Source organism: Salvia splendens, chromosome 17 (assembly GCF_004379255.2).
Source record: "Salvia splendens isolate huo1 chromosome 17, SspV2, whole genome shotgun sequence".
NCBI lineage: Eukaryota > Viridiplantae > Streptophyta > Magnoliopsida > Lamiales > Lamiaceae > Salvia > Salvia splendens.
Window position 1 is genome coordinate 1,932,079 of NC_056048.1, and position 15,392 is coordinate 1,947,470.

General features: G+C 38.5%; 1 long non-coding RNA gene across 1 annotated transcript; it reads left to right on the plus strand.

Moving 5' to 3' along the window:
- The first annotated feature begins 5,682 nt into the window (after positions 1-5,682).
- On the plus strand, positions 5,683-7,365 carry LOC121774142. The gene is made up of 2 exons (XR_006044937.1): positions 5,683-6,153; positions 7,052-7,365. It is a non-coding gene; the product is annotated as an uncharacterized LOC121774142 (long non-coding RNA).
- Positions 7,366-15,392: the final 8,027 nt, after the last annotated feature.

The window sequence follows — 15,392 nt, forward strand, 5'->3', positions numbered from 1 at the left end:
CTATTTGGGGTATATATTTGGCATTAGGTCATTATGACAGGGTATATTTGACATGATATTTTTTTATCAAAAGATTTGAATTAGGTTAACATATTTCAGTGCTGGAAAACAGAGAGATGATTTACATGCATAGTAACATGAGATAATATGATACACGGGAAACAAATCATGCAACAAGTAAATTACTTAATTGATAATTGTCGCGTTAACACTTCTTTATTGCTATCATCAACATCGGAAACATTTCTGTTGCTGTCACTGGTGCTGGTGTTGGTGCTTCTTCAAATTATTGTTTTGGTTGACAATGCCACATTATTACATTAGCTTTCTTACAGAACAAAGCATTTAAAAAATTAATTGATTATGAATGCTTTTCTATATCTTCATTATTATCCTATCAAGTGTAATTTTGTAGTTATACAAATACAAGAGGAATTCATTCCCTTAATTTTCCTGGAAAAAGTTAGAGTGATTTTTCTAAATTACTTCACCAAAGTCTAGTCAGATTAATGAATGGGGTTAATCAGTTAGGCCATGTTTGGTTGGCGGGAAAGTAAAGTTGCAATGAAAATGATTCATGGGAAAATGAATCCCGGGAATATGATTTCTAATAATTTTACTTTCCCGTGTTTGGAAAATATCAAGATTTGAAAGTATATATTTGATTTAAACACTAAACTAAAAATATACTTATCATTTTTTATTTATAAAAAATAATAACACATATTATTTAATAAATTATTAATTACAAATGATAATAATTATATTATTTTATTTATTATTACGATGGATAATTTAAATATGGATTATACATCATAATATATAATAATATAATAATAAATAAGATTATTATTATTATCATTATATTTACTTAATTTTTAATTGAATAAATTTTATAATTTAAAATTTCACTACAATTGTATTGTTAAATACTAATTTATAAATTAATAATTATTATATTATTATATAATTATAATTATATTTAATTATTTAATAAATTATTTTTATTTATATGATAATAAAAATAAAAATAAATATTAATAATATAGTTATAATTATGATATTTTGAATTATAGTTATTTATTATCCTGAAATTAAGTATGGTTTATACTTTTAAATTGTTTTCAAAACATCGTAATAAATAATAACAATAATGATGATGATGATAATAATAATAATAATAATAATAAAAATAAATTTTACTATATTGCATTAAATATGTAAGAATCCTAAAACTGGAAAAAAGAATACCTAAGAAAAGTTAGGATTCAGAATCCTAGAAAGTTGTACTAACTTTCCTTTTTTCAGGATTTTGATTACTTTTCCAGTTTGATTAAAAACGGAAACAAACACAGGAATTTAAAATTTAAGGAATCAGAATACTTTCCCACACAGAATCATGGCAACCAAACATGGCCTTAGAGATAAATCACAGTGTCCACAAGTATCCATAGATGATAATTTATTTATTCAAAATATATAACATAGTGAACATAGTACATATTACAAACTTGGTCTTGAAATATAGTTGCTAATTTTCTATAGCTAGAGTTGCCATACATAGGCAAAATCTAGCCAACTATTTTTCTTAAACAAGATTGTATTATAGAGCCAAAACACATACATGCAATATTAATTGCTATTTTATTTAGTCATAAGGTGGTAGTTTATTTAGGTGATGATGGAAGTATAATAAAGGAGTGAGGGATGTATATATGTATAAGTGAACATTTATTGGTGGTGTGGTTACAATTTCTCGTAATTTATCAGGTTTGACAGATTTGTGAAAGGAGTTGTGGAGCTAATGCTCGAATAATTATGCAAACAGGATCATTGGCCGGAAGCAGCTGAGTTGGAGGCAGAGGTGGAGGTGGGGGAGGAGGTGGAGGTGGGGGAGGCGGTGGTGGTGGAGATGGACAAAAGACGTTGAAGGGTCGTACCGGTATGCATACGGTGGCAGAGGTGGTGGAGATGAAGATGGAAGTGAGAGCCACCACAAGTAACAACTTATTGAGTCCCATATTGTTGAGCTCTATGCTTCTTATATTTAGATGTGTTTTGGTTGAAAATTGTTGTGAAATGTGATCATATATATAGGCATCCATATTTGTGACTATGCCAAGCAAGGTTACTATATATGTCAATTATGCAATGCATTCAATTTGAATAATAGTTGCTACAAGTCATATATATAGCTAATCAATTATCCAAGTTAGGTCATTTCTTCCATTTCATATTAGTTTACAGTTTACTTCCATTGCATGATAATTTACTTCATGCTAGGCAGGAGTAGACTAAAAAATGGAGTACTCGATTTTTTGTGAATTATATATTTTTTATATTTAGATGTTATACACTCTTCCAGTTAAATATGTGCCTCCAAAAAAGATTTCAAATCCAAATTTTAACAATCGTTTTACACTAGTATTCTCTTCGTATACCACTTAAAGAGTCATTTTGTCATTTTGGATTGTCTACGGTTTAAAGAACCATTTACTTTTTCCATTTTTGGTATGAGGATTCATTCCACTAACTTTTTATCCTCACAATTCATTTTAAAACTAATAGTACTAAAAATAAGTCTTGCATTGCACTTACTTTCTCCATTTACTTTCTTCACAAAGTCATACAATTTCTTAAACATGCGGCAAGTCAAAATGTCTCTTTAAGTGATGGACGGTGGAAGTAACATTTATCACTTAGAATATTAGTGAATCAACGCTATGTAGATTATATTATTGCTCAAGCTAAAATGCCTTAGTTGACAAGTAATATTAATTAATATGCATAATGCACAAATGAGAGTACTACAATTTTATTTCATTAAAACGAGAGTTTATGAATTCAAAATAATATTAGTTTGATAACACATTAATATCAGATAACATCACAGAATATACAAATTCCTAATATTGAGCCATGAACTGGTATTCATGAATCAACGAACTGACATTGAGTAAGAAATTTGTCACGACCCAATTCTCGTTAAGGATAATAAGATTGAGTAATTCGCGACTAATGGGGGATTTAAGAAGCGGTGATAGAAATGGGGTAGAAGCCGAAGGACTTGCCGAAGGCCAAATGTGATATTTCAAAATAGCAGTCAAGTATTTGATACAATCTCAGGATAGAATAATTTGACATATCAACTGAATCAGAGTTCAATGATGAGACATTACTATTCTCATTTAACAAAACACAGCGGAATAGGTCCGACTGATCAGTCTAAGTTCTTGATATACCCACCATGTCTAAGAATCCAGTGTGCCGTGAAGGTGGCCACCTTCAACGAACACCCTCGTCGGCCAACCTCTCTATAGGATGGCTCACAGCGCTCGCGCACGAAATTCCGAATAGGATTTACGGTCCTATTGGGAACCGAATTCTTTATCAAATTTTTGGCATCGCCAAACTTTCGGCATATAGCTCTCACAGACAGGTCTCGAAAACAAACATTTTATGGTATGACAACAACTTTAAAAGAAATGATCACATATCCATTTTTGAGAAAAAGGTATTTCATAACTTCAAAACATTTGCTTTATATCCACCCTATAGTGTTGGATATTAAAAGAAAGCCCACCTGGTATGCTTATCTTCAATTAAATTCCTCTTTAGGCCTCACTTTCCCTTGAATATTTTCTCCCTTGAAAATAAATAGCGTAACACGCTAATTAGTACTTGAACTATTTTTTTCTGAGAAAAGAATGCATGCGTCCTATCTCTTAGTCTCGGCTTATAGGATTTTTTTCTTAAATCCTAACTCGGCTTCACTATACTGCAGCATTTAATTATTCATTTTACTTATCTTGGAGAAATTCTATTATCTCTAAAAAATATGGATTCTTAAAATCCCTCCTTAAATTCCTTTCTTCTTCGGATTTTTCTTAAAGCCGCACAGGGCGTCGCGGGGCGACGCCGGTCGGCCCTTCGCGTCTTTCCTTAACACCTTTCCGTCTTTGGTAAAACCCAAATTATTCGAAAATTAATTAATTAAGCTCCAAGCTTAATTCCTTAAATTAATTTCTTTCCAACAATATTTAAATTCTCAAGTCCGCTAATTATGTAGTCCGTTCCAAAATAATCCCTTGGCCCAAATCAAATAAAAATGCCACTTAATTGTTAAAATCGGCCCACTACAAGTTTTTTTTTTCTAGTCCCAGATACTTTAGCTTAAAATTCACTGGCCCAAATCACTTTATTAATTCAAGAGGCCCAAATTATATTCCTCCACCTATCGGTCAGCACCTTATTCCCATTTCACAAAAATCCAAATCCAGAAGAGGGTTTCTTGATAAACTCGTGGTTTAGCAAGTATTTTGGATGTTTAACGTGAAAGTTTCAGTGTTTTTGTAGCATACTACTTGAGTTTACATCCATTATCCACTACATAAGTGTTTTGACGAGTTTGTCGAGTGTTTAGAGCTAAAACAGGTAAAAATGACTTGAAAACGAGCTTGAAGGAAGAATCGCCTGACCGGGTGCGCTTCAATGCGCGACTTTCGTATAATAGCCATAACTCTCTCATCCGGACTCCGATGGGGGCGTGCAAGATACTCACGCGAAGCCCTTTCGAAGACGAAGACCGGGCGTCCTTTGGAGGATTCCAGAGAAAACGCCCGACCGGACGATTTTTAAGGGGAAAACGCCCGACCGGGCGTTTTGGTCGCGAACTCCAGAAAGTTCGCCCGACCGGGCGTTTTGGCGACTTAAAATCGCCCGGCCGGGCGATGTGTTCTGCGAGATTGAATATTTCCGCCCCGGGTATAAAAGGAGACCTAGGTTTTCGACCTCATTACATGATACACGCCCCATAGCAGATTTTGAAGGTTTGGAGAGTAGAATTGAGAGGAAAGGCGTCCCAATCCTCAACAAGATTGAAGACAAAGACGAATCTCCATTCAATCCATCCTTGGGAGTATTTTTCATTGGTTTTAATGTTTAATTCAATGACTATGGATTATTCGTATGTTTTTGAGTTGAATATGAGTAGCTAAATCCTTTGTAGAGTTTTGGTGATGACTACAATGAACACTTGTGATTAATTTAATAGCTTTTGATTACCTTTGCTCTTGTGATTATTTTGTCTCATTCTTGTGCCTTTCAATTCAATTGCATAGCTACCAATTGGATATATTGACCTAGTTTTGAGTAATCGAGAGATACCTAATTAGGATTGATAAAAGAATGAACAACACCTAGATAATTTGCATTCGAGAGAAGGAATTCTAGAGTGAGGACTTGAATCTTTTGTGTATAGGAGTTAATTGTGAAGTATTAGAAGAAGGAGACTTCAATATTACTAGTTAATCAACGGGTTGAGTGCACTCGAGAGGGGGCTTAGCCTAGAATAGCGATGTTCCTACTAATCCTAGAGACTTCAACAGGTAATCAAAGTTATTGAGTTGTTTACATTATGGGTATTGTAATCGGATCCAAAGCTCTACCTCTTCCTCGTATTTGAAACCTTATTTTTGTTCATTGCTTTACTTTGTTTATGTTTAATAGTTAAATACCAAAACCAACATTTGTTTTGTCTAAATAGTAGTTGAAATCGGTTCGTGGTACTTGAGTTTACACAATTTGTCTCTGTGAGATACGATACTCTTGCTTACTTTGTGCTACACTAGCCCCGTACACTTGCGGGAATTTCTTGTGTAAAAATAAGTTGAGTCATTTCTCTCCCCAAAATCGATCGAACTCAGCGGCTCCTCCTCCTTCGCCTCGACGCGTCGCCATCCTCGGCGGCTCGGTCGGCCGGTTCCGCCGCGGTTCCTCCGGCGTCGGCTATCTCTTCTCCCCGCTATCCCTCTCACTCTCCCAAAAATCTGGGGGAACTCGACTGATACAGGGGAAGGCATCACCTTTGCCCTCTCCGTTGAAATCGCCGTCTCGACGGGCATCCGCCGCTTCGCCCGTTGCTGGAGTCTAGCGGGGAGTCGTCCTCGCGCCGCACCGCCTCCGCCTCACGCGATGTTGCTTTGGGCAGCGTCGCCTTCCCGACGCTCCTCCGGCGATTACGCTCGTTGTCGTCTCTTGTCCTCCGCCGAACCGAGGCTTTACCTGCGGCGAAGTCAGCGACAGAGAGGAGGCGTCGCCTCACTCCCGCGCTCCAGCAACTGGCTCACCACCTCGCTCCATGGAGGCCGCACGGTAGCCTTCGGGCTCCGTCCACCTTTCCCCCTTTCCCCGTTGTCTGAAATTATTTTGGGGTCCTCTACTGCCGATTTTAAGCTCTAATTTCCTTGGGATGTAGCTTAATTTGGGAAGCACATTTGATGCCTTAAAGCATATGAAGCCCACTGTGTTTGTGGTTGCTTTTGCTTATTGTTGGGGACCTTATGAGTCTTGATTCAGGCCGCGTATACTTCTAGGTTACACTGGATTGTTAGCATTATTCGGTGCTATTGCTACATTTTTCCTATTAGTCGAACTTCCGAGATTCTAAGTTCTTGTTTCTATAGAGTCCTATTATGATGCAAGGAGGGGTTGGTGTTGAGGTGTTTACCTTGCTCGGTGAACTCTTTCGGCCTGCCCTTCTCACTGCCGCTGCTCCGCGCCGCCGCTCCTCACTCACTCCGCTGCACTCCCTTGCCTTACGAGAAACTGGCAGAATATGTGTGTGGAGTGGGGAGGGGAGGGCGGTATTTATAAGCCATTCCTTTGGCTTCTTGTGGCAGCTCATGGGGCATTGTGATACCCAATTTTGGTTACAACCTTAGCTCACTTTCGAGTTCTATGAACATCCTGATCATACTTGATTAGTGAAAGTATTGGCGCCGTCTCCTTGGCTGCTTTCTCGGCTTTGGTGATGGCAGGGTGGTTGTCTACTTTGAGTTGCATAGTGAGCATGCCTCACCGTGTCCATTTGTCCTGACTTACTCTTTGGTGAAACTTGAGAAGATAACAAAAGGGCTGACCTTGGCTCTAATTTGCAGCCTAATGGCTGACCTATATAGCTCTACTATTCCTCATCTCTAATTGAGCTTGTGCCTCTTTTTCCTTTATTTGTGAGTCTATTTTCCAACCCCAATTTGTGTTATCTTTGCAGGTTAGGAGCTGTCCCTTTGTGAAGTCCTTGGGGGATGGGAATCGAAAAGAAGACTAAGGATGAGGTCTACTACATCCCTCATTGTCTCAATGCTAAGTTTGGAAATTTGTTGAAGTAATAGATTTGGAGTAGCTCTTGACCAAGTTCTGTTTTAGTCATTAGTTGATTTGTTGTGGTCTTGTCCTCATAATTAAAATTCAACTTGCTCATTTTCAAAATTGTTCTATGAGTTGAGATGCATCAAAATATCGTAGAATGATGTAATATGTATGTATGCTTCTAAACACGTAGAAAATAACACACATTAATGCGTACATTGTTCGGACAAATGCATGCTCATAGTCCTTTTTGTCTTGTTCATCATACTACACATTCCCTTTTCTTCTTCATTGCTATCATCAACAATCATCTCCGTTGTTTGTGCCGGTGCTGGTGCTTCATAGATTGATTTTCATTGAACCAATCAAATTCATCCTTAAATAACTTGATCACCAATATATAAATTTGTTATCCTCCAAATGTTGACAAAGCCACATTATTACATAAACTTTCTTACAGTACTAAGCATTATATTCATTTTTATTTTAAGAAGTGTAAAGATAATTATTATTAGAACTTTTTAGCTATATAAATGAGAGTGATCGAGAATTGAGAACTTACTGTTTCATTTTCCCCCCTAAATTTGCCTGGAAAAAAATAAGGTGATTTTTCTAAATAACTTCACATTAAAACCAAGTCTAGTCACTAGTATTTATTAAATGGGGTTAATTAGTTAGAGATAAATCACATGGATTTTGACAAAAATAAGAATTGATTTAAATGCAAAATGCAGGCCAATCCTGATCATGTAACTTGCCAATCTTATGCGTCTTATATGGATGTCGCTATTAGTTAATTTTTAGGTCATTTTAAAAAAAATTCGGATTTAAAGTCATTTTTAGATTATTTTAGGTGATCCTTCTAAAATGATCTAAATATAAATTAAAAGTGACATCCGTATTTTTTTATTATGAGTTCTGCAATAAGACAACTCTAAATCACATTGTCTACAAGTATCCATAGATAATAATTTATATATTTATAAACATAGAGAACATAGTACATATTACAAACTTGATCTTGAAATATAGTTGATAATTTTCTATAGAGTTGCCATATATAGGCAAAACCTAGCCAACTATTTTTCTTAAACAAGATTGTATTATAGGGCCAAACACATACATGCAATATTAATTGCTATTTTATTTAGTCATAAGGTGGTAGTTTATTTAGGCGATGATGGAAGTATAATAAAGGAGTGAGGGATGTATATATGTATAAGTGAACATTTATTGGTGGTGTGGTCACACTTTCTCGTAATTTATCAGGTTTGACAGATTTGTAAAAGGAATTGTGGAACTAATGCTCGAATAATTATGCAAACAGGATTATCGGCCGGAAGCAGCTGAGGCAGAGGTGGAGGTGGAGGTGGAGGCGGAGATGGAGGTGGTGGAGGTGGAGGAGGTGATGGGGGTGGAGGCAGAGGCGAGGGTGGTGGGGGAGATGGAGGTGGTGGAGGTGATGGTGGGGGTGGAGAGGGTGGGGGTGGAGATGGAGGTGGTGGAGGTGATCGCAGCGGTGGTAGTGGAGATGGACAAAAGGCGTTGAAGGGTCGTACCGGTATGCATACGGTGGCGGAGGTGGTGGAGATGAAGATGGAAGTGAGAGCCATCACGTATGAATACATAATGTATTGGACATCCTAGGCTAACTTATTAACGCCAATTGCTCAACACCACCTCTTGCTCGTTCACGTTCAACCTGCACGTTAGAAAAGAAACATGCAGTGCTGAGTACTTGGTATACTCAGTGGGCACAATGCCGAAACATAATTTTAGTAAAAGTTTGTCAGCCATAGTTGAGTGAACACAAGGTTTTAACTTAAAAGGCCCGAGTCACTAAAATTTACTTTGGTTCGTAAAATTGATTGCACAATCATAAACATAGATACCATATCTGAACGTATCTGAACTGGGAATGTGGCCACATTCCACGACGGTCACTGGACCGGCCAACTTAAAAGCTAGCTCACGATCCCTATATGTATACACTAGTCCGAGTAGGGTTTGCGGCCATACTGGGACCCGAATTCGATTAAACATAAATGGCATAGCCAAGCATATAGGTATTTCATAAAAGATAAAAGACATGACAAAACATAAATAGCATAATTTTCACATAATCATGCTAAAAGGCAAGTTCACATTTTGAAAGACGTCCCTTTAGAAATAAAGTAATACTTTAATTAGACTTTAAGAAGTCAAGAAAACTTAAACGTGAAAGCATCCTAAGTCCTCATTTTATTCATTTCCTAATTTTTTAGAAAAATTCTAGGATCCTTGAACATTAATTAAATCGGAGATTTAATTAACGGTTTTACTTAGGGAAGCCCATGATTTAATTAGGTACAGCAGGCCCAACTCATACTTTATTTTAATTATTGGCCCAAGCTACATAAATTATTTTAATTATTAGTCCAACATCAAATTAATTCTTTTGGACTAAACACATAAACTAAATTAAATTGGCAAAGGCCCAATCTAATTAATTGTTGGTCAAAGTACTAAAAATAACCAACATATACTCCCCATCAAAATATTGGAGAGGGGCAATACATGAAGAAATGGAAGCCTTAGGTTCAAAACTGCACATAAGAGAAATGTCAACTATTAGTAGACAAGCATTCGATATATTAGTTGTCAGTGGGTTTTCACTATCAAACGAAGACCAGATGAATTTGATCATCCACATATACATTATTAGTTGTCGGATTATCGTGTCGTGTCGAAAATTGTCAGCCCTAGTTCATGTCGAGTATATATGTCAATTAAGGAATGCATTCAATTTGAATAATAGTAGTTGCTACAAGTCATATTCTCTCATCAATTATCCAAGTTAGGCCATTTCCATAGTACTATTTAAAGTTTACTTAGTTTTAGATAGGAGTAGACCCAGTAAAACAAAGGGTTAATAGCAATTTAAATCATGTCAAATTGTGGTTTGTCTCGTAAACTTTTAAGTTGGAATATTAAATCATGGAGTTTCAATTTTTCTCAATTGTTCCATCCATGCACAAAATCAACATCTTTTTGTAATGTTAAAAACGACAATATTTCAATAAGATAAGAATAGAAATGACAAAATAAATGAATGTAAAGGAAAAAATATTTATTTTAATGAAACATGTCGTTTTGAATATCGCTAAAACTGACATTTTGTGCATGGATGGGATAATTGAAAAAAATTGAAATTTCGGGATTTAATATTTCAATTTCATGAAATATTTCATGGGACATACTAGAATTTGATCAAACTTCATGATTTAAATATATATTAACTCTAAAAAAATGTATATGGTGTGAATTATCAATTTTTAATCGCTTCTGCTTACGCTAAATATATATATCACTTGAATGTTTGTGAAGAGACTAAAAACTAGACTTTAAGATTCTATGAGGAAAGAGTATGAGAAAATTGAAGAAGTGGTGGTTGTGATAGAATAGAGTAATTGTGTAATCGAGACAAACAGAAACGTAAAGAGACACAGTGATAAGTTGCATTCTAAGCCTTGGTTAGTGGTCAGTATACGTACTTAATTGGATTATATCTGCAAAACAGTTGCTAAAGTGTGCAGGGAAATGGTTCTAGTCAGTATGAAAAGGTTCGGACAACTCAGGTGAAAAAGAGTGCCAGAAGGGTGCAATACTGACCAGGATGCATGCCAAAAAGGCTCGAGATGGAGAAGAAGGATTGCTGGGAAGGATCAACCACAAACAAGGGCAAAAGAGTCATTTCATGAAGAGAGTCTACCCTAAAAATCAAGGGCAGACCTCCCTATAAAAGGAAGCCACTTGGAGAGAGGAAGAGCATTATCAAAATCGGGATCGACAACACTCCACTCTTGGTTAGAATATATTCTCTCGGTAGATCAGTTTCCTTCAGCATTGTCCTACATCTTCTCATTCCTCGCCACAGCCATGATGACCTGAAGTTTCCAGAAGTCCGCCGGAGATTCGCTTTCCACCGTTCCAGCCAGTTTATTTTGTAGTCGTAGTAGTTTCATCGCCCGGAGTGGCAAAACAATCTTTATTCGCTTTCTTAGTTAACCTTTACTTGTTTCCTTACGTTGGATCTGTTGCATTTTACGTACCTATTATCTTTTGAATTATTTCGTTTAGATCCAAACGTTTTATGCAATGAAGTTGTTTTTTTATGCATCTCTTCCGGTTTAAATCTTCTTCATTCTGCCTAGGTAGCTTAGATCTAGTTGTTGCAGTAATTTCTAAGTGTTGGAAGCATGATTTCATTTGGAGTTGTTCGATCTGAGTTTGTAGTTAAGTTTTTTGTTTAGATCTAATTCCCGAAGTGCGAAATTTTAAATTACGTGATTTCCGCCACCTTGCATGTCACCCAGTGAGCGTAATTTCAGTTTTGCTAGATTAATCTTTTGATTTAGAGTTTTAATCGTGAATCTGACCACATGTTCCTGAAACACCATGTTCCCCACTCTAACGTACACATCTGCATGTCGATCATTTCTCACTCCACCTAGTTAGTAGAGTACCACCTTTAATTCTTGTATAGGTAGAATCTCAACCCAAGTGTGGTAAATAACCAAACTGTTCCAGAATATCACCACAATTACCCAAACGCATCATCTCTGTGGGATTCAACCCTTACCTCCACTATACTAGCCAGTAAAAGTGGGTTGAGGAATTTCTTTGATACCAGGTTTAGGTTGTCGTGCCAACGACTCAGCTAGGTTGGGATATTATCCTGATCAGTTGGATGCACACCTGCATATAACACAATACCGAAAACCTGCTCTATCAAAATGGCGTCGTTGCCGGTGATGAATGTCGTTATTCACTGTTATTGTGTGTGATACTTTGGCGTATATATTGTGCATAATTCTCTTTTTTCTTTTTTATTTCAGTTTATGAGTAGCAGGTCGGCTCCTGACCATTGGAGACCGAAGATACTCCAACGAAGGACTATACTTGTGACCACTCGTTCTGGCCTGTCGACAGCCCTGTCTGACCTAGGAACGAGTAGTGACGAAGAGCAGGACACCATAGAAGGAGGAATACCAGAATCGGTGCTATAATTGGAAGGAAATCCAAGGAGGATGGCTTCCCAAGTAGATGATGATCCGGAGATCGGATCGCTGAACGCGCATACCGAATAAGAACCGCCGCAAGCTATAGTTATCACCCCAGGACAGACAGCCTGTGATTTGAAGCCCCATGTTATCGCAATTCTACCCACGTACTGTGAGAAGAGCTATGAAGGGCCCTACGAATTCCTTCATGAGTTCTGTAAGATTTGTAAGGCTCAGCGAAGGCCAGCGGGGCAACCGAGGATGACTACAGATTGAAGGCCTTGTCGTTCGTCCTAAAGGGGGAGGCCAACACATGGTTCATGTGCCTGCCACCCGACTCCATTGAGAGTTGGGCCGATTTTAAGTCAGCCTTCTTAGGCGAATTTTTTCCGTCATCAAAGACGAGTGCGCTGAAGAGAGAGATAACCAGTGTGAAGCAAGGTTACGATGAACCCTTGAATTATTGGGCGAAGTATATGAGTCTTTTGGACGCATGTCCGAACCATCGTATGACAGATATAGAGATACATCATACCTTTTATGAGGGGATGAATAAGGCAACAAAAGATCTGGCAAACTCGTCGTCAGGAGGAAGCTTCATGCAACCGAGGGTTAGTGAAGCGAAAAAGGTCCTAGGGAAGCTTCTGAGCGCGAAGAAGGAGTACGACAATTCGAGAGATGGGTACAGCAGAGAACGGATTGGGAGTGCTTCGTCTACTGATCAGGAGTAGAAGATAGAGCAAAAAATAGAGCAGAAGATGGACTTGAAGATGGAAGAGCTGAAAAAGACGCTCCTGAGCGCAATCGAGAAGAACACTCCACCACCTTCCCCAACTGGGAACTATAAGGCTGTGGAGCAGGGGAGTCAAGGGCCATCCTACGATCAGTCAAATGACTTCGTCAATATGGAGCAAGTCAATGCTGCAGGGTACTATAATTCTAGTGGGAATTGGATCCCGGGGAGACAACGGGACGCACCATGGAGGGACCATCCAAATTTTCGATGGGGAGATGGAAACCAAAATCAGAACCAAGGTCAAGGTCAGAACCAATACAATCCCCACCCGAACCAAAATCCCAAACGTGGCCCAGCAAATCCCTACCACCAGTCCAACTGGTCAGGAAGGAACCAACAACCTCATAACCAAAACCCAAAGAACCAAAACTGAAACCCTGTTTATGTACCACCTCACCAGAGAAACTTCCAAAATTACCAGAATCAGCATAATCAAAGTCCCCAACACCAGCAGAACCAGAACCAGTTTCCTTATCACCAAGACCAGTACAACCCTCCTGCCCAGTATAACCAATACCCACCTAACCAGAACCAGCAAAATTTCCAGAATTACCAGCCCAACCAAAATCCCCAGTATAACCAGCACCAAGGTCCGAATCAGTCCCAATATCCTAACAGGTCAAGGAGATCCATGGAGGATATGATGGGAGAACTGCTCGCTTCGCAGCAAAGTATCAAGGGTGAATTGCAGTCCAATAATGAGGTAGTACAAGGGATGCAGAATGCCTAGAAGGAGCAAAAGGCGAACATGGATATGATGAATAGACAGTTAGCCCAGCTGGCGAGTTCGATGGGTGAATTGAAAGGCAACTCAGGGAAACTCCCGTCTACAGTCCTTGTGCCTGAGAAGGCAAACGTGAGCAAGGTCACCTTGCGGTCCGGTACCGCTTATGATGGACCCCAACCGAAGAAAACCAGTGGAGATCCTAGTGGGACCAAGTTACTGCAAGACGTCGTCTCGAAAAAAGAGCTAAACCGACCCCTACCTCAGATACATGATCCATTCTTTTTGGATGAAACACCATTGGAAAAAGATGAAACCAAGGGCATGCTGCCCATGGAAGACCTTCCTAAAGAAATAGAACCCATGAAAGAAGCTCCAGCCCAGAATATGCCAAAGAAAGACTCCGAAAGGGCTGAGGAAGCACCGGTAGACGAGACGAAAGGAAGAAAACCATTCCCTTACCGTTTCGTGACTAGGAGGAAGAAAGAGAACCCAGTCGGTTACCTACCGATTTTTGGGAAGCTGGATGTCACCATACCATTCCTCCAAGCCGTGAAGCTACCGCTGCTTGGAAAATTTATCAAAGAATTCATAGCCGGGAAAGCCCAGGAGGATGGAAAGATCATGGTGAAAGAGATAGCGTCAGCGATGGTGCAGGAAAAGCTACCACCCAAGAGAGCCGATCCAGGTTTGTTCACTTTACCTATAACTATAGGAGATGTAAAAATCGAGCATGCAATGTGTGATCTGGGAGCATCAGTAAATGTTATGCCATTATCAGTCTATAACCGGTTGAAGGGAGTGAAGTAGTCAAACACTAGGGTGTTAATCCAACTGGCTGATAGGTCATGCATAAATCCTGAGGGTGTTTTAGAAAATGTGTTGGTAAGAGTACATGAATTTACTTATCCGGCTGACTTCTATGTGATCAAGATGAGTGAGTCTGAAGCTAGGAAGTCCAGTGGTATATTGTTAGGGAGACCGTTTTTTAGAACAGCTAAGACAATCGTGGACATGGCTGAGGGGACAATTTGCATTGATTTTCATGGAGAGAAATTCACATTTGATATCAATGAGGCCATGAAAAAGCCTATCAATTCTGAAAATCTATGTTATGTTGATGTAATTGACCCCCTAGTCCAAGATTTTCTTGAGACTGAATTATTGCAGGAAAAACTCCAAGCTTTGGATGTGTATGGACATGCTGATGTAGAAGCAGCTGCATGGTGAGATCTGATCAGTAGCCAAGGGTTAACTGACGAAGAGATAGAATGAGAGATTAAGGATTTTTGTCAGAATTCAGAGTTTATTGGAGCCGCAGGGGCTCAGCTAACAGCCACATGATGAGCATATTTTCCGATCTGATCGAGGAGTGTATAGAGATATTTATGGATGACTTTACAGTCTACGGAGACTCTTTCGACTCATGCCTTCATCACTTGGACATAGTTCTGAAGAGATGTCAAGCAAAAAGCCTAGTCTTGAACTTTGAAAAATGCCATTTCATGGTCACAGAAGGGATCGTCCTAGGACACGTGGTGTCAGAGAGAGGTATCCATGTGGATCAAGCCAAGGTTGACGTCATTTCCAAACTGTCTTTCCCTACTGACCAGAAGGAAATAAGAGGTTTTCTGGGGCATGCATGATTTTATCGACGAATTATTAAGGACTTCGCCAAAAT